Source organism: Myotis daubentonii, chromosome 17 (genome assembly GCF_963259705.1).
Source record: "Myotis daubentonii chromosome 17, mMyoDau2.1, whole genome shotgun sequence".
Classification (NCBI taxonomy): domain Eukaryota; kingdom Metazoa; phylum Chordata; class Mammalia; order Chiroptera; family Vespertilionidae; genus Myotis; species Myotis daubentonii.
The window spans coordinates 42,591,306-42,609,562 of record NC_081856.1 but is presented as its reverse complement, the minus strand read 5'-3'; the positions used below and the strand labels follow the sequence as shown (position 1 = coordinate 42,609,562).

The window sequence follows — 18,257 nt, the reverse complement described above, 5'->3', positions numbered from 1 at the left end:
TTTTCTGAAGCAAGTGAAAATCAAGATAATCATAAATCTTGAGACAATGAAATGTAAATCTTGAGAAACTGAAATCAGACCCAATACAGAGATTTTTTTTTTTTTTAGTTTTAAACAGCTTTATTGAGATATAATTGTTGTCTTGAAAATAATTATTTAAAGTGTGACCTTCTTGAGAGGTAAGATCACAAACCTGATAAATAATGGAGCCCTTCACCCCTCCTGGCTGAGTCCATTATCCTTCCCCACTACTCTTTTCATAGGATTCATATATATATATGAGTATATATTTGATTTCATATTGATTTCAGAGATGAAGGGAGAGAGAGAGAGAGAGAGATAGAAACATCATTGATCGGCTGCCTCCTGCATACCTCACACTGGGGATCAAGTCTGCAACCCAAACATGTGCCCTGACTGGGAACAGAACTGTGACCTCCCAGTTCATGGGTCAATGCTCAACCACTGAGCCATACTGGCTGGGCTTCTTACATTTTTTGTTATTCTATCCCTATCACCTCTGTTCAAAACATAAAACGGTGCCAAGTATAAATGTATCAGATTTAGTACAGAACTCTTTTGATGATTAGAAAAACTCTACCTTTCTTCAATACAAATAATTCCTAAATATGATTCAAACCCAAATTATTAACTCCATAAAAAGATAGAAACCTATGTAAATGCTTTAATTAATATATATACTTTTAAATCCTTACCTAAGGATATGTTTATAGATTTTAGAGAGAGGAAAGGAAAGAGAGAGAGGGAGAAAGGGACATCAATCGGCTGCCCCCCTGTGCCCTGACCAGGGGTCAAACCCACAACACCCTGACGGGGATGGAACCCGCAACCTTTCTGTGCACAGGACCACGGGCAAAGCTCCAACCAACTGAGCCACAGTTTAAATATTTTTAATATTTAAAAATATTATCCCTGATAAATCTGTCTTACAAGATAACCCAGTGATTACAATGTTTTGCTTTGATAATATATTCAATAGAAATAATAATGCACTCACTGGAAGGCTTAGGAATTCATTAAAGTAGTCCACAAGGAAATTATCTGTTGCCAAAGAATCTTCCTGCAAAACAAAGAAACAAACAAACAAACATAAATGTTGTGCTTACACTAAGATGTTTTAAAACATGCCAATATTATTCTCGAATTCTGCTATCAATAGATTATATGTAGATCTTCACATCTTTTTCAGTCAGTCAACACTGAATCCTCACTATAAGCTACGCAAAGTGCTACAACCTCTGAGGGAGAAACTGGAAAATAAATAAAGTGGAGCAGACCCTTACAATGTACTAGCCAATGTACCAGCTGGGAAACAGAACATGTGAAAACATAGCACACTTAAATGAAACATCGACAAATACAAAATACTACCCATGGTAAATTTCCCACAGCCTTACTCAAATCTACATGTAATAAAAATAAGGGCAGAGCAGTAAAGACAGAACCAGTGATTTGGGGTTAACATGAAATTGCCTAATGAGTGATAAGCTAAGTGAAGAAAACATTCTACTGCTTCCCTCTCAGAAAGAGATAACTTCAGTGATCTGGGGCCTGCTTAACTTTTGCATGAAGAAACTTTGACAATGTATGTGTTCAAAGAATAAAGATTGTATACATTTTTCCATAGCTATTTCATCCCCCAACGTAGTCACTTTTAAAGTTGGCAAAATTGGAAAGCCACTGCCAAGAGCAAATTCTCTCTTCCAAATAAAACACCTTATTTTATTAGTAATTGTTTCCATTGTGTCAAAAGCACAGCATGGCATACTCTGCTGTATAGTACATGTGTTTATTTTGTTATTCATAATTATATTTCAATTTCACAAATCTAACATGAATGCTAATAATATGACAATGCTATTATTTCCATATGGCTGATTATTTTCTTTTTATACTGACCAATTTTTTTCAAAATGTTTTGAAGTACAGTGTAAAAGTATAAGGAAGATATGATAGTATATTAACACCTACTTTAAAAAATAGATTTCCAGCCCTAGATGGTTTGGCTCAGTGGATAGAGCACCAGCCTATGGACTGAAGGGTCCTGGGTTCGATTCCAGTCAAGGGCACATACCTGGGTTGCAGGCTCGATCCCCAGTAGGGGGCGTGCAGGAGGTAGCCTATCAATCTTCTCTCTCATCATTGATGTTTTATATCTCCCTCTCCCTCTCCCTTCCTCTCTGAAATCAGTAAAAATATTTAAAACAATAGATTTCCAGGGTAATTTCTTTAATTGTAGGATTGAGATGGAGTTATAATCACTTACAGGATTTATACCAAGGAACTTATTAAAATCTGAACTGATGAAAATAACAGCAACAAATTTAGGATCTCATAAATCTACCACCGCCATAATGGCACCTTAGTAATATATTCTCAGGGTTCTGTTTGGCAAAGATCTAATAAAGCAGAACAAGGAAGATAACATTTGGTGGCAGCTATAAGATGAATAACCTCTCAAATTTTACCTTTCCAAATTACTTTAATCTTCTGGACTTTATTTAGTGAACTATGTAGTTACTGTTAACTCTCAGGAGAAATCAATTGAATTCAATAAAAATGTTTTTCAACAACATACAAACCTGACTTACCCAAACTTTCCAAGGAGATGCAAGGCCATTGTTCACATTAGTGTTTGTCAGTCATTGTCATGATTTAATTTTATGGATATTGTAAGGTAAATTGTAAGGAATTTAATTTTATCAATAAATATCATTATTAAGTATGATAAAAAAAATAAAAATAAAAATGTTTTTATCTCTCTCAGGTAGAAAGCACTGTGCCACAATCAGGGCGGCCAGTTTGCACTCCAGGCTCATGCCCACAAACCTGCAGACGGAAGAGTATTTTTCACTGCAATAGTAGTGGAGTGCAGTCAGTCCCTTGTTAGTTTTTTCTAAAATAGACATTTTTAATTTTTAGCTATAAAACAGAATGTGTATTTCATAGAGTCAGATAAGCCTTATTATTGCCTAGAATGTGGCCAGCCACACGGCCAACAATTTCTAGATAATCCTCAGATTCATATATTCATTTCCAGATGACTCACACTTCTAAGAGACGCTCAATGCTTTGCAAACTATCTGTGATGAAGTACCTGTTTTGTTTTGTTCTTTTGCTAATCTATTTCAGATAACTTTTGTAAACTGCAGTTAAGAATGACTTACTAGAAGATGAAATAAAATATATACATAATACAAGACCATTTTTAAAAATTAAATTCAATAGATACAAACATACTCTGTCAAATTACCATAAAATTTCTGTTTCCTCTCCATTTCTGAACTCATCTCGACAGGAACTGATAAGTCTCCAGTGGTACCAGTCTGCACCTCATGCACTACTTGGCACTGCCCTAACTAACCCCTCCGGGAGCAGTTTGCTTCCAGTTCCCACAGGTCTCCCTGGAAACCGAGCCACACTGCGGGAGCACTTCCTGGGCCTTCAGTCACATCCTCAGGTTTGCACTCACAACCATGGAAATGTCAAAGTATCATTCAAATACATCAAAATCTGTATTTCTTTTCTGAAATTGTCTCTCAGTTTCCACCAGTATTCACCATCAGTGCTTCTGCTGGTGTCAGGGAAGGTGCAATGGAAGGAAGTGTAGTCTACCAGTGCCCTCTGCTCAGTCCTCCTGTCCCTCTCTGATGGGCAGGTCTGCACGTCGCTAAACAAATGAGCATAGTTTCCCATTGCAGTTCTACTAATTCAGAGTGTCCCGGGATCTTGTCACATTAGTAACAAAGGCTCTTGTGAAGCAATGAGGATCTGATAAAGTCTTTGTTCTCAAACGCTTTAATTAAAAAAAAAAAAAATTAAATGCCTTGATCTGAAGAAGTAGCTCAGTTACTCTCAGTAAGTTTCCACAATCCAGTCACATGGTCATATTAAAATGAACTAAGTCTCTATATTCAGGTTTAATATGTTTCAAATAACCAACTGGTGATGGTTAATGACACAATCAGGAAGAAAATTGAGTTACAATCAATTCCTCCATTACGCCATTCCATGAACCTGACTGCCAAATTTACAACCCAGATTCTCTGCTCAATGATCCAATGGAAGGTGGAAACATTTCTTCAGAACTGAATACACAGAATTGAATGCAACCTGTTTTTTCATGTATTACAGGTGTGCCTTTTCTGTTTTTAGTCCAAATTAAACTTTATTCTCAAAGTTCTTCCTGAAAGAGGGTTAAGCAAAATAGCTTATATGTGTTTGCTAATTATGGTAGGTAATTTTTTTCCTTAAAAAGTTATTTTTCTGCACCTTCAAACCAGATCAACTACAATCACTTCACAACTGTAAAAAAAAAAAAAAGATATACATTTTTTTAAAAACTATATAAACAGGAAAGAGGACAAAAAATAAATTCATACAAAAAACCATAGTCCAAGAAAGAATATAATAAACGCCATAAGAAAAGTACACTATAAACCATTTCTCCCAACAGAGAAAAGGGTATTATCTAGTAGGAGGAATCAGCAAATGGGAAAAATTACACTTGAAGTGCATTTTAAATAATTTCAAATCCCATGAAAGCAAAACAAGTAAAGGTGGTCACAGTTAGCTAATGGCAAAAATAGAAAAACAACCCAGGCTTCCAACTTCCTTTCATGCTAAACCAAAGCCATTTATCTAATTTCCAAGGTCGAATCCTAAACTGTCACATTTTAGATTGGGAACCCTATCATCAATCAGGGGCTAGGATAGACCATATTTCCAAACTTATACCTATTTTGACTTCTTCCTAAAATATATTAAAATTTGCTTCTCTTTCCTAAATAAACCAATCACCAGTCCAGAGCTTCCCACCAGGTGTAGGTACAATGACACATAGTGGGAGGCAGACACTGGACTCCAATGGGTCAAGTAGAAGTGGACCTCTTCAGTCCTCAAGGCAACAAGCACAGCACAGATGACTGGAGCTCCCAGGATGGTGATCTCTGGGCAACCTTGTTTGGGACTCCTGAGTCCAATTCCCTCCCCTAGAGATGGTGATTTATGAGCCTCCTCCCACACCCACTGCTCCTCTGTCAGACACTGAACATAGCCAGGGAGTTGCTCAAGCCCCTGGATAGGGATTTATTGGCTAGCTACAGAACATACCACTGCCCCATGAAACTGCTGGAGGAGTCTCCATCCGAGGTGTCCAAGAAGACAGTACACAGCCAAAGGTGCTGACAGCTTGGAGGGAAGGGGGACGGGAGGTCCTGGAAGGCTAAGATGATGGCCCCAAATCACTGCATTCACATATATCACATATTTCTGTCTGCTGGCAACTGATGGATCCTTATAGTGGTAAACAAGCTAGTCACAAGGTCATTGCTCAAAAAGATGTATGTATATATTGCAATAAGAGTTTGGTCATTATTTTGAAATATTTTTATATAAAAATTTTTATTGATTTCTAATTCTACCTGTTTAATCCTTAGAAATTTTAACATATTTGTCATGAAAAAAGAAAGAACTGTTAAATGTTAACTCTTAGAAATTTAAATGGCAGTAAGAAATAGTCCAAAAAATGTTAATACCTATTAGGTGATAGTTTCTCATCAATAGAGACTATTCAAGGATTTTATAAGGATCACAATTTAAAAATCTTGATTAGGAATTGTATAAAGTCATTTCAAACATAAAATCTGATATTAAAAAGTTATATATTTATGTATGGCTCTAAGAAGATAACTGTAGAAGTCACAGGAGCAACCTTGTATAGATTTAAAATATTAACAATAACAACGAAAGTCCTTGTCTCATGTATGGTGTAGTTTCCTTCAACTGCAGCATTACACAAAAGCAAACAGCAGTGCCTTTCCAGGATCACCCAATAGGTCCTAGCCTTCTTTGTCTGGGAATTTACAGTGTCTATGGAGATAGAGGAGCCACAGACACACAGTTAACTATAAGACAAAGAGAAATTTACATTTCATTTAGAATTGTGTTCATTTAGAAATAAAAACTAAAACATCAATAATAATAATAAACATCTGTTTTTAATCACTTACTATGTACCCCCTAGGTAAAATTAAGGAAATAATTCCATTTGCAATAGAATCAAAAAGAATTATTTAACCAAGGAGGCAAAGACTTATATACTGAAAACTATATAACATTGCTGAAAGAAATTAGAGTAGACATAAATAAATAGAAAGACATACCATGTTCATGGATTGTTAAAATGACGTTACTACCCAAAGCAATCAATCTATAGATATAATGCAATCTCCATCAAAATTTCAATTATATTTTATTTTTCAAAGAAATAGAACAAAAACACCTAAATTTCATATTCAAGGGACCTTGAATAGCCAAAACAATCTTGAAAAAGCATAAAGTTGAAGGACTCACATAATCTGATTTCAAAACTTACTACAGTAATCAAAACAGTGTGGTGCTGCCATAAAGATGGATATACAGACCATTGGAATAGAACAGAGAGTACAGAAATAAATCTTCTCATATACAATCAAATGATTTTCAACAAGAGCGCCAAGCCAATTTAGTGGAAAAGAATACTCTTTTCAACAAATGATACTAGGAAAAACTGGCTATCCACATATAAAAGAATGAAGTTGGGTCCTTATCTTATACTATCTACAAAAATTAACTCAAAATGGATCAAAGATCCATGTAAGAGCTAAAACTATAAAATACTTAGAAGAAAACATAAGGATAAATCTTTATGATTTTGGATCGGCCATGCATCCTTACATGACCACATTTAGCTGCAAGGGAAGCTAGACAATGTAGACTTTATGTCTAGTACATATTATGGAAAAGGGTAGACTGGATTTGGGGGAACAAGAGATCTCTGCCACATACTTTTTTCTAAGAATATTAATGAGAAAAAATATTTTTAAACTTCTGAAAAACAGAGGGAAATATATATGCAAAACATATGAATTATTTAATCGACAGATAATACTTGGTGACATTATGAATTTGAGGATCTAGTCACAAACTGGTCTCAACTGAAAGCTGCCCAGAGCTCAAAGGCAGTCTGGACAAGTTTAGGTTGGAAAGGTTTCATGGAGGAAATGAGCTGGGTGGTGAAGAATGTGCAAAATTGTGAAATAGATGAGGGAGGGCAACTGAGACGAAACTTGACAGCAAAGGCAAAGAGGCTAGCAGGGCAGTTTGGCTGGGGCAGAAGCATGTGGAAGTACTTTATAAACCAAACACAGTATGAACATTGTCTTTATCATATAGAAAGAATTGGGAGGTGAGGTTAAAGAAGGTTGAAGCGTTCTAGAAAAGCTTGAATACGGAAGGGAGGCTTTTGTCATTCTGGCTCTGCCAGGTACTAGATGTGTGGCCTCAGAGTTGCTTTGAGATTAAATACTAGCATCTAGTCAACATTCAATAAATAGTAGGATTACGAAAAGACGTGAGTAGTCGAGTAACATGATAATTTTTTAAAGAGTTAGTAGCAATCTGGAAGCCAGGGTAAGAGTGACATGAGAAGGAAAATCTAAAGTTAGACTGCAAAGCAATCTCACCCGGCATAGCTGATGCACAGAGGTTTGCACTTTATGCTTTAGACAAAGAAAAACTGGAGTTGGCAGAAGGAATTTTGAAGGCAGTGGTATCAGCTAGGAGTATTGCCAAAGTCCATGCCCAGTATTGCTGAAGTCCAGGAGGGCCTGAAATAAGACAGTAGCTGTGAGGATGGGGGAAAAGATCTGGCTATGAAAGGAATTGGCAGGAGGGAGGTGAAGGAAAGGAAAAAAGGCTCCGGCTTAGGTGACTTTGGATTTTATTGGTTTTTGATAATTCTCTTAGGGAGAGAGTTTAGACTGTTGAGGTGATGCAGGGACATCCAAATGATGAAGGCTCCCTATTACCCAATGCATATAGAGTTTTGACAGAAGAGCTGTCTGGGCCAGAGGCCTGTATAGGTGTACCAGTTAATAATGAAGATTTTGTAATCAAAGAAAACATGGTAATTTCAAGAGAAACATCAAAAGTGCTTTATTCAAAGTAATGTCCATCGCTATCTACATATTTCCCAAATCTTTCAGGTAATTTGTAGATATCGTCCCAATAGAACTTTTCTTGTTTTGAGGCAAACCATTGAGAACCAATTTTCCACGTCTTCGTACGTTTTGAAGTGCTGCTCAGAAAGTGCGTGTGCCATCGATCGGAACAAGTGGTAATCTGAAGGAGCAAGGTCTGGTGAATACAGCAGGGGGGTTAATACTGCCCAGGCAAGATCTTTTAACGTGTCTTTAACTGGTTTTGAAGTGTGTGATGGTGTGCAATCATGAAGCAAAATTACTTTGCCATGTCTTCTGGCAAATTCTGGTCGTTTTATGATCAAAGCGTGGTTCAAATTGATTATTTGTTGTCAGTAGTGATCAGTATTAACGGTTTCACCTGGTTTTAGAAGCTCATAATACAACACACCTTCCCGATCCCACCAAAAACAGAGCATTGTCTTCTTTCTGAAGCGATTTGGCCTTGCAGTCGATGTTGATGGTTGACCTGGATCAACCCATTATTTTGTGCATTTGGGATTCTCAAAATAAATCCACTTTTCATCGCCAGTCACAATTCAATGCAAAAAAGACTTTTTTAAGTGCCACTGAAGCAACATTTTACTGATGACGTTTTAGTTTTCCATTTGTCCTTCGTACAGTTGATGTGGCACCCATTTTCCTTCCTTTCAAATCTTTCCCATTGCTTATAAATGATCAGAAATTGTTTGCTGATCAAGGTTTAATCTTTCCGCAAGTTGTTTTTGAGTTTGACACGCATCTTCGTCCAATAATGCTTGTAATTGTTAGTCTTCAAATTTTTTCGGTTGACCTGGATGTTCTTTGTCTTTCACATCGAAATCATCACTTTTAAAGCGTTGAAACCAGCGTTCACAGTATCTTGAGATGGAGCATGTTCACCATAGGCTTCCCGAAGTATACGATAACTTTCAGAAACACTTTTCTTCAAAATAAATGAATTAAAGCTTCCCACAAATGCTATTATTGGCACGAAATTCGACATTTTTAAGTGTAAAAAGATCTATGATGTTAACATCTTCAGAAAATTTGACACATGAAGTTTTGAAGCTTGTTGTCAATACAACAAAAGAACATACATATCAAATCGCATATATATCAACATATGTGTAACTCCATCTACTGAAAAACATCCGCATTATTAACCGGTACATAGTAAGTGTGGCAGCCCTGTGAAAGAAGGGTAGCTGAAACCAGCAGCAGAGGAGCTCCCCGAGAGAAAGCCTGTAGAACAGAATCCTGACGAAGGGCAACACCTTCACCAGCAAAGAAAAAAAGGAGCCAGAAGGGGGGACGTAAAATGAGAGACGGAAGAACTGGGAGACAGTGGCATCAAAGGAACCAAGAGAACGAGGAGCGGCTGATAGAGGCTTCGACAGTTACAAAGCCCTGAAGAGATCAGCAGACTGCTCCGAGGTTAAGTGTGATGTTGCGGAGGGCTTTTCGGAGCACGGATGCTGGAGTTGCACGGGAAAGATTAGCTGGCCCCAGACATGCTGACCTCTGGCTGGAATGAAGAACAGTTCAGGAAGCCGCTTAAAGAAACTTGCCGCTGCCGAACCGGTTTGGCTCAATGGATAGAGCGTCAGCCTGCGGACTGAAGGGTCCCAGGTTCGATTCCAGTCAAGGGCATGTACCTTGGTTGCAGGCACATCCCCCGTGGGGGGCGTGCAGGAGGCAGCTGATCGATTTCTCTCATTGATGTTTCTAACTCTCTATCTCTCTCCCTTCTTCTCTGTAAAAAATCAATAAAATATATTTTTTTTAAAAAAGAAATTTGCCGCTACACAGCTATACCAAGGCAATGGGAAGACGGAGGAGTTGTGACGTCCTCTGTGTGCCTCTCTCCCTTGGCCTCTCTCCGGGTAGTGGGCCAAAGCCCTGAGAGGGTGAACGTGGAAGGTGCTAGCAGGCACAGCCCTAACCCTCTCCTCTCAGAGCCCCTGCTAGACTGTGAACTCTTCAAGACGTATCGTCAGCATTGATCACTACACTGTGAATTTAGAAGGTACTCATGTCTGTTGAATAAAAAGCCAAAAGCAAATAAGATAATTGGCCAGCCAGAGAAATAAGTGCTGGAGGACATAAGCAAATAACACAGAGAAGTCGCCATAGCTCTTGAAATCCAGTTCAGACGATAGCAGGAGTTAGGCTCCGCTACCTCCTATCTAGCTGCTTAACCTTGGACAAGTTCAGTAAGTCCACAGTAAGAAACACAATAAAACCCATCCTAAATACAGTACTCGCCTGAAGGACAATATACATGATGCATATGGCAAAGTACTCATCCTTACTCAGCTCTCCAGAAGTCTGACGTGAAAACATTTAGTACATTTTTAAAGGAGCCGTAACTATAAGCTGGCCACTTATTTTCAATCAACACCATCAAGGGATGTTTACTACAACCAGGAACTGCATAGCCTCATCACGATAAAACCATGGATCTAAAACCTTCCTCTCGTAGCGTTTCATTAAAGAGTTTAAAGGAATTAAATGAGGCCATTTATGTAAACAAACTTTAACAGCGAATAGCATCCTCTACAAAGATCAAGGAGCCCCTTCTTAAAAATGCACCTGTCAAAGGGTCTTGTACTCCGTCGGCACCACTGTTACTAAGCCAACGCTTCTATCACACTCATTTGGCAAAAAGAAGAAAACATACAGCTTTTTTTCTACATTTGCTATTGAAAAATAAAAGCCAGAGGAAAAATAGCAGCCCTCTAAATTGTACTTACAAAGTCTGCTTCTGTCAGAGTTGGTGGCTCTGAAACAAGATAAAACATTACATTATCTCACTCAGATCTCATTTCCTGTGAAAGCACCTCGCCCTCCCGCACACACGGGCAAGTTCAGTGAACTGGGTGCCCTCGTCGGCGAACTGGGAGCCCTGGGGCCCTTTCCGCGCATGGACTGGACCTCACGCTGGCATTCGAGGTTAAAATGGGGGGAGAGGCCTCTGGAACCAGCGGGTCACGGGTTCCCTGTGATGAGTCCAGCTGCACAGCAGGTAATTAAGCCAATTAAAATAACCTGGTGCCATCGGGGCAGGGTCCACGGGGGAAGAGGTGGTGAACATGGTAACAAAACGCTCCGGGGAAATGGGGGGGGGGGGGGCGCGTTTTCCGAGGTTTGGGAGCGGGGACGCGGGGCGGGGACGGTAACACAGGCGGCAGGTCCGGGTCCGGGCGCCCGTCCGCCCCGGCCCGCGGGCCGCCACCTACCCGCGGTGAGCCGCCGCTCGGGCATGCCGCCGCCCTTGCGCTCCGCGCGTCCGCCGGGCCGTCAGGGCCCCGTCGGCGTCGGGCCCAGCGCCCACCGCGCCGGCCGGTCCGTCCCGGGAGCGCAGCCGACGCGGAGCGCGCGGCCCGGCCGGTGCGGTGCGGTGCGGTGCGGCCCCGCCTCGCCCGAGTTGCTATGGAGCTTAGACAATGCGGGCGGCGGGCGGCCCGGGGCCAGGGCGCGGCGCCCGAGGCCAGGACGGGGGCCAGACTGGCGGGGGCCCCAGGCCGCCGCCGAGAGACGGGGTCCACGCGCGCCCCGAACCCACCCGGGCGCCCTTCCCCCCCTCCGCCCTGGGCCCTGGAGACGCGCGTCGTTGCAGGCCGGTTCTCCCAAAACAGGAGGCCCCTGCCCGGCCGGCAATGGGACGACCCACAGTAAGAAAAGGCCCGCGGGCCGGAGAAGAGGGAGAAGGGAGCAGCGGGCTCAAGAGTTTTCTTGCTAATGAAAGAGGACGTTCGACACGCATCTCTCGAGTTCATTTCCAGGTGCACGGATGCCTGTGTAACAAGCGAATAGCATTCATGAGCTCATGAGCACGTGAAGCCACGTCTTTCCCCGACTTTTGCTCCCAGTGGTGAGGACTGCTGCATTTTCAAGATATCTAAGCTTTAAAAATACCCGAGGAGGCCATTGCAGAGGGGACAGTAACTTCAGGATGCTGGTAGTGTATCAGAGAAACTTACGTTGAGTTTAAGGGAAAAGCGAAATTTGAAACAACTTGTAATTAGAAAAAAATGAACATTTAAGTCATGGTCAACTCGAATTTCCAGCCCAGTCCTCCCCTTTTGAGCCCAGGAACTGTAAATCCTACTGCTTGCTGTACACTATGCTGGCTTTTCCTTGCATGCTCCCAAATCCAAATGTCCAAAAGGAAATTTACATTTTCCTGCTCCTTATCTTCAAATTTCACCTTCCTACAAAAACTCCCAGTTCAGTAGGCAGCACCAAGTGACTCGAAGCAAAAAGCACATATTCAGGCAAGTACGGGGTCCTAGTTCTGTGGGGGGTTAGTAAGAAGCTAGGGGAATTCCTTGACAGGTGGAATAAGGGAAATTGAGACAAAATAGTTAAACAAGGGCAAACAATTTGAGCAATTTACAGTCAGCTAATCACAAGGTTTTATCTTTCCCAACTGAGCACCCTTAGGAGCAGCAAATGGTTTACACAGTCCAGACCAGGGGTCCTCAAACTTTTTAAACAGGGGGCCAGTTCACTGTCCCTCAGACCGTTGGAGGGCCGGACTATAGTTTAAAAAAAAAAACTATGAACGAATTCCTATGCACACGGCACATATCTTATTTTGAAGTAAAAAAACAAAACGGGAACAAATACAATATTTGTATTTGCATGTGGCCCGCGGGCCGTAGTTTGAGGACCCCTGGTCCAGACCTTGCCTGGGCAGACCGGCGTCAGTCCTGGTCCCTCTTCAATAACGTTCTTTAATAATAAAACCAACCAGAAAATAACTGTAAGCCCTCTATATACACATTTTGACGAATCAACGTATTGAAGGACACACCTGAAAAGCGAATGAGTATTCTGTTGGGACCCTCCTCTGAGATTTCCTCTAGGATCCCCTGACCAGAGAGAGATAAAAAGCCTCAAGACAAAAGAAGCTATGGGCCACACGCCCATGTCTTGTCTCTCTGCTCTTTTTCTAAGGTCCCTCTGAGACTTGCATCCAGGGGAGCAGTGAGCAACAGCAGCTGGTCCTGGGCTTACCCCCTGAACCTGTCTCTGGGGCCCCTTTTCCTCTGACATCCCAGTGAGCTCCCTTCTGTCACTGAAACTTTAATTTCTCAAAGTCAAAGCAGTCCCACCTAGACTCTCTGGTGCTGCTTTTATCCTAAGCCTTTCCTTCGTTTCGCTGTCCCCAGCTTTAATACACGTACTCTCAGCTTTAATAAACACACCCTACCCTCAGCGCACTCTCTCGCTAGAGTATGCCCACGCCTCATGTCACTGCTGGTTTTCTCCTAAACTGTCAGGGATCCCACGGAACTTGCAACCAGAGGAACATAGGGCAGCAGCAGCTTACCCGGGGCGTATCCCCTGAACCTACCTCCAAGGCCCCCGTTTCTCTGACTTTTTCTGATTGCTTCTTCTACCTTAAGCCCGTCCTTTGTTTTATTGCCCCCGGCTTTAATAAGCACACTTTCCAAATCACCTGGGCTGCTATAGTGAAATCTTTCCTACATAAAGTCAAGAACCCACACACTACCAGTGGGGCCTGCTCCAAGCGCAGACCCCGTCAATAACAATTCTACCTTAAGGTATTGTGGGAATCTGTAAGATTCTCTCCACCCCCACTACACAGCCTTAGCACAGGTACCCATTTGGACTGTTGTAAAAACTCCATTAAGCTGTTCCTCTTATAGTCTTTTCTCTCAGTGGAGTTCCCTGTAAATCCATCCTCCATGCTGAAAGCAAAATAATCTATCTAAATGCAAATCTGACCTCCTTACAACCTTCAGTGACTCCATGCTTGCCTCCTACAGTGAGAGTGGGGGTGGGGAGTCTCTAATGCCAGCCAGGAGCCTGCAGGTATGTGAATGTTAGGCAAGGAGTAAGACAATGGGGGGCTTGTATTGCAAGGAACCATCACACCTGCCTTCTCAGTATTACATAGACAAAGACAAATAAACCGCCACCTTGGCCAAACAAAATCAGAGGGCCAAATGGAGTGAAGGGAGAGTAGAAGAAAAGAACAGAAAGGTAAAGGGAAGTGGAAGAAACAAATCATGAAAGGCTTTGTGGGCCCCGAGTGAAATTCAAACCATAGGAGTTTTCAATGGAGAAGTACCCGTACAGTGATTTTACTTTTATTTGAAAAGGAGCACTCTGGGTCCTGTATAGAGAATGTGAATGACCACAAGTAGACGCAGGCAAGAGCTGATGGCTCATACCCATAGCAGTAACTCAGATTCTGCATTTTTTTAGAGGTAGAGCCAAGAGAATTTCCAGACAAGTTGGATATGGGAATGTCACAACATTAAGTTGTTGAGAATAACTCCAAGGATTTTGGCATGAGCAGCCAGAAGGCTGGAGTCGCCATCATCAGAGATGGGAAAAGCTAAGTGGACCACCTTGTGGGGGAGATTTTAATAAGGCTATTGGCCACCCAAGTGAAGATGTTTAGTTTGCAATTCATAGGGGAGCCTGGAATTTGGGAGGCATGAACTAGAGAGGTGACAGATACATGGGCATTTCAGGCATTTGCTTGTGCTGATTCTGCTACCAGGGAAGCCCTTCTGGTCTTTATCAGGCCGAATTTTATCATCCTTCAATACTCAGCGTGGGTGTCATCTTTCCTGATATACCTTCCCATGAGTCACTTTCATTGGCTTCTCCGCTTGCTTCTGTATACTCTTAAAACCATATTATTATTAAAATAATCTGTACAAGGAAGTGCACCCTCTACCCTCAGTGCCACCCACCAGACAAACTCCTGGGGACTGAAGGAAATATTTTTTTTGGTTTGTGTGTTTTTTTAAAATATATTTTATTGATTTTTTTACATAGAGGAAGGGAGAGGGATAGAGAGTTAGACACATAGATAAGGAAGAAACATCGATCAGCTGCCTCCTGCACACTCCCCACTGGGGATGTGCCCGCAACTAAGGTACATGCCCTTGACCAGAATCGAACCTGGGACCCTTGAATCTGCAGGTTGATGCTCTATCCACTGAGCCAAACCGGTCAGGGCAGGAAATATGTTTTATATTATGCCCCACTCCCCATAACTCACTACTGAATGCCTACCATCAGTACATATTTGTTGAAACACCTTCTCTCCATTGTAATCATGCTGCACTGTGTCATGTTCACAGAGATTTATCTGTTTTAGATAAATTGCACACTTACTATGCGCTTCCAACAAAAACCCTAAAAGATTGCTATTATTATTCTCAACAGTTTAGGAAACTGATACTTAGAAAGGTGAGATACTTTGTTCAAAGACAAACAGTTTGAAAGTGTAGAAGCCAGAAGTTGATCCAGATCTGTCAAATCCAAAGCCTTTGCTCTTTTTAAAAGATTGATTTTTTTGAGAGAGGAAGGGAGAAGATGGGTGAGAGAGTGAAAGAAAAACATTGATGTGAGAGCGAAACATAGATTGGCTGCCTTCCACACTACCCCAAGGGGGATGGCGCCTAAAACCTGGGCATGCACCTTGACCAGGAACCAAACTGGCAACCTTTTGATGCATGGGACAACATCCAACCACCTGAGCCACACTGGCCAGGGCCAGAGTCTTTGCTCTTTAACAACCATGCTATGCAGCCTTTCTCTCTAAAAATAATCTCATGTGATTTAAGAAAATCACACGAGCACAGCTGGTGTGGTTCAGCAGTTGAGCAGCAACCAGGAGGTTGTTGGTTCTATTCCGGGTCAGTGCATATGCTGCGGTTTCGAGCTCAATATCCAATAGGGGGCATGCAGAAGGCAGCCAATCAATGATTGATGTCTCTGATCATTGATGTTTCTCTCTCCCATCCTCTCTCTGAAATCAATAAAAACATCTCAAATTTATGCATTGTGATTTTGATTCTCCCAAACCCCCACCTCCATGGGATTTTATGTATGCAATATGGGTAAGGGCATGCACTGAAGAAATATCCTATATAATAAAAGCCTAATATGCAAATTGTTTGACCGGGAGTTCGACTGCTCACTATGATGTGCACTGACCACCAGGGGGCGTCGCGGAACATGATGGGTGTCGGCAACACGGCACTGGCAGCAGGCGGCAGTGGAGGCACTGCTGGCCCTGGTGGGCCCCGATGAGAGCAGGACCATGGGTGAGCCGGGCTGCAGCCACCAGGACCACAGGGGCCAATCGGGCTCCCGTGGGTTCGTGCAGGAGCCGGTCTCATGAGGCTAGCCAGGAGAGAGTGCGCACTGCCTTCCTGGTTTCCATGCAGAGCTGCTGGGTGGCCCAGAGGCCCGCGCTGCGCCCAGGCCCACGGCATCCAGCCGTGCTCACCGCATCTCTGTGTGGGGATTCCAGCACAGTGACTCAGGTGGAGGGAGGCCCTGGGGCCCAGGTGCTGCCCAGGGCCCAGAGGTCAGCTGGGACCTGCCCTTCGACACCAGATGCTCACGCTTCCATTGCCAGCCAGTCCTAGAGACCACACCCACGCACAAATTTCATGCACAGGGCCTCTCGTAGTTATATAACCCTTTTTCTGTCAGTCATTCTTGGATGCAAATGAAAGTCTCCAACCAGAAAATCCCTCTTTTAAACCAAATAACCCAGGAAGTTTGGGGCCATTCTCTCTCTTAACTGGTCTGCTCCTCGCTTGGAGTGTATTTTCAACAAATCCACTTTGCTTTACTTTTGTTTTCATTGTCCTTAAATTCTTTTCTGTGCCAATGAGAAGAACCAAGGTGCCAGCCGGTAACCCCAGTCGGTAACATCTCCCTATTTTAACCTTTCTTATATACAGTGCATGTCTAATGTACTATCTAATCTATAAATACTTTTCTTAAATTTATTGAACCACCCCCTACTAGCCTTAAACAAATCACTTCCAGCACTCATTTCAGGGGTATCTTTCATTGGTCAATATACAGCATATTCACTTTTTCACATAACATTGCCTCTGAAATTCTATTACGGACTAATGCTTTTTGTTTATCCAAATGAATAATAAATTTTTTACCCCTTTGCCTGTGATCATTGTTTCATGAGTACTTTCACACCTTTAGCAACATCAGCACTCTTGATGGCCTCTTTATGTTTTAATTGTATTAATTGTCCATTTCACCAGCAAAAACAAAAAATATTCACAGCAGTTTCCTGAGATGTTAACAATACAAGGTGTAGCAGTTAACTGACTCATGCTTGAGCATTCTCTCCTTTGTCGCCTGAGAGATGCTTTTTGTCATGCTGAGGTAACAGCTTGAAAGAGTTGTTGGGTTGAGAACTGAAGTTTTGTTCAACCACCAAGACATTTTTTTCTGTAAACAACTTGGTCAAGAACTGAATTGTTCAAGATGGGAGACATTTGAGAACTGAGGTTTGACTGTATATCGAGAAGTGCAACTATCACCAGAATCTATTTTAGACCATTTTTATCAACTCAAAGAAACTTCTTTAGCTATCATCTCCTATTCTGCCCTCCCCAGCAACTGCTAATCTACCCTCTGTATCTCTATATTTGCCTATTCTGGATATTTCATATAAATGGAATCATACCATATGTTGGTCTTTTGTGACTGGTTTCTTTCACTTAACATAAGATTTTAAAGCTTCAGCCATGTTGTGGCATGAATCAGTACTTCTTACCTTTTAATTGCTGAAGAATATTCCATTGCATGGATATACCATAATTTGTCCATTCATGAGTTAATAATCATTTGGGTTGTTCCTACTTTTTGGTTATTATGAATCATGCTGCTATGAACATTTATGTACAAATTTTTGTGTGGGCATATGTTTTCATTTTTCCTGGATATATACCTAGAGGTGGAATTACTAGATCAAAAGGTAATTTAATTGGTTTAGCAAATCTGTGTTTGACTTTTTAAGGAACTTCCAGACTGTTTTCCAAATTGGCCAAACCATTTTATATTGCTACCAGCAGTGGATGAGGGTTCTGATTTCACTACATTCTCCCTGACACTCGTTATCTGACTTTTTTATTATAGCCATCCTACTGGGTCTGAAGTGGTTATCTCTTTGTGGTTTTGATTTGCATTTATTTCCCTGATGACTAGGTTTTACTTTTAAAACTAATTTTATTCTGTCTCTGGCCCCCAAACCAGCTAGTTTTTTCAAAAAGGCAATTTTCTGCAACAATCTATTTCATTGTTGAAAACCAATGCAGTTCAAAACCAGAAGTTTATAATGGAAAATATATCTACACAAATGGAATTAACTTGCCCGGGTGAGTTTGGCTCACTGGATAGAGCACTGGCCTGAAGACTGAA

General features: G+C 41.7%; 1 long non-coding RNA gene across 1 annotated transcript; it reads right to left on the bottom strand.

Moving 5' to 3' along the window:
• Positions 1-1,025: 1,025 nt before the first annotated feature.
• Positions 1,026-11,404, bottom strand: LOC132219673 (uncharacterized). Its single transcript, XR_009449563.1, has 3 exons — positions 11,264-11,404; positions 10,778-10,806; positions 1,026-1,081 (listed from the first exon to the last, which is right to left on the bottom strand). It is a non-coding gene; the product is annotated as an uncharacterized LOC132219673 (long non-coding RNA).
• Between the last annotated feature and the right edge of the window lie 6,853 nt (positions 11,405-18,257).